Here is a 2051-nt window from a genome sequence, read left to right on the forward strand (position 1 = left end):
TCAACTTAGGCCCTATCCCAATTGGCACACTTCATATGGACTTTCGATTGAGAGGACTTACAAAGGCTGCCACGTGCGTTAAGTCCATGAGACCGTAGTGTCCCCATTTGTCATTTAAGGTTTCAGAAGGGTGAACGCTAGCCTGGATGCCAGCCGAACTCAGCCCCGCCTACAAAATGTTTAGGTCGGGTGGTTCGGTCTGGCCTCGATCCATAGAGGAGTAAACAGAAACTGTTCAGACCAATGAAATCATCAGGGCGGGCTTTAGACGATGACGGACAGATGATCAACAGTAACGTAATCATCACGTCATCAAAGGGGCTTGGATTATATTTGTTTGAATCCTAAACGGAGAGCTTGTTTGTATCTGCATTCACCTTCACTATTTCTCTCAGAAATGATGATCATGTTGGAATGAACGTCATTATTCAATTCTTTCATTTTTTGACAACAAAACCCACCAAACTACTAGCCCTAAACAATAGCTTCTCGGGGGGTTCTCCGGAAAAAAAAGGTGTTTGGGGGGTAAAATGTGTGTTATTTTGGCAAGGTTGCCTGCTAAAATTTGCACTCATGGGTCTATTTATCACATAATAGTTGCTTCAACCCGCAGACATAGAAAAACACCAGCGGAAAAAAACGTGGACTTGGCAACAGGGTCTGAATAGGACCATGTGATATTTCAGTTGTTCTTTTTTAATAAATCTGCAAAAATGTCAACAATTCTGTGTTTTTATGTCAATATGGGGTGCTGTGTGTACATAAATGAGAAAAAAAATGACCTTACATGATTTTAGCAAATGCCTGCAATATAACAAAGAGTGAAAAATGAAAGGGGGTCTGAATACTTTCTGTACCCACTGTATATGAAGGCTAGAATTGATTTTTTAAAGCTTAATAATGTTTGAAATGAATTTAGCTTTCCACTATACTGTAATCTTGAATGTCTAACATTAATGTAAAAAAAAAGAAAAAAAAAAAAAAAAGTTTCAGAGAGACATCAGAAGCAGTGATACTGGCCTTCATTCATAAAAAGATGCATTTACAACAAATATTTAAAATATTCAGTATAAGTTGTTTCTACATTAATTTAGAGTAACTGAAATTACTACAATATAAAACTATAAAAACTTGTAATTAGTTACTTTTAACAAACACACACACACACACACACACACACACACACACACACACACACACACACACACACACACACACACACACCTAAAGGATTATTAGGAACACCTGTTCGATTTCTCAGTAATGCAATTATCTAATCAACCAATCACATGACAATTGCTTCAATGCATTTAAATTAGGGGTACTAGGGTTAACAAAGAATGGTGTGAAAAGGGAAAACCATCCAGTATGCGGCAGTTCTGTGGGGGAAAATGCCTTGTTGATGCTCGAGGTCAGAGGAGAATGGGCCGACTGATTCAAGCTGATAGAAGAGCAACTTTGACTGAAATAACCACTCGTTACAACCGAGGTATGCAGCAAAGCATTTGTGAAGCCACAACACACACAACCTTGAGGCGGATGGGCTACAACAGCAGAAGACCCCACCGGGTACCACTCATCTCCACTACACATAGGAAAAAGAGGCTACAATTTGCACAAGCTAACCAAAATTGGACAGTTGAAGAAAAATGTTGCCTGGTCTGACGACTCTCGATTTCTGTTGAGACATTCAGATGGTAGAGTCAGAATTTGGTGTAAACAGAATGAGAACATGGATCCATCATGCCTTGTTACCACTGTACGGTGGTGGTGGTGTAATGGTGTGGGGGATGTTTTCTTGGCACACTTTAGGGCCCTTAGTGCCAATTGGGCATCGTTTAAATGCCACGGCCTACCTGAGCATTGTTTCTGACCATGTCCATCCCTTTATGACCACCATCTACCCATCCTCTGATGGCTACTTCCAGCATGATAATGCACCATGTCACAAAGCTCGAATCATTTCAAATTGGTTTCTTGAACATGACAATGAGTTCACTGTACTAAAATGGCCCTCACAGTCACCAGATCTCAACCCAATAGAGCATCTT

Source organism: Pseudorasbora parva, chromosome 4 (assembly GCF_024679245.1).
Source record: "Pseudorasbora parva isolate DD20220531a chromosome 4, ASM2467924v1, whole genome shotgun sequence".
NCBI lineage: Eukaryota > Metazoa > Chordata > Actinopteri > Cypriniformes > Gobionidae > Pseudorasbora > Pseudorasbora parva.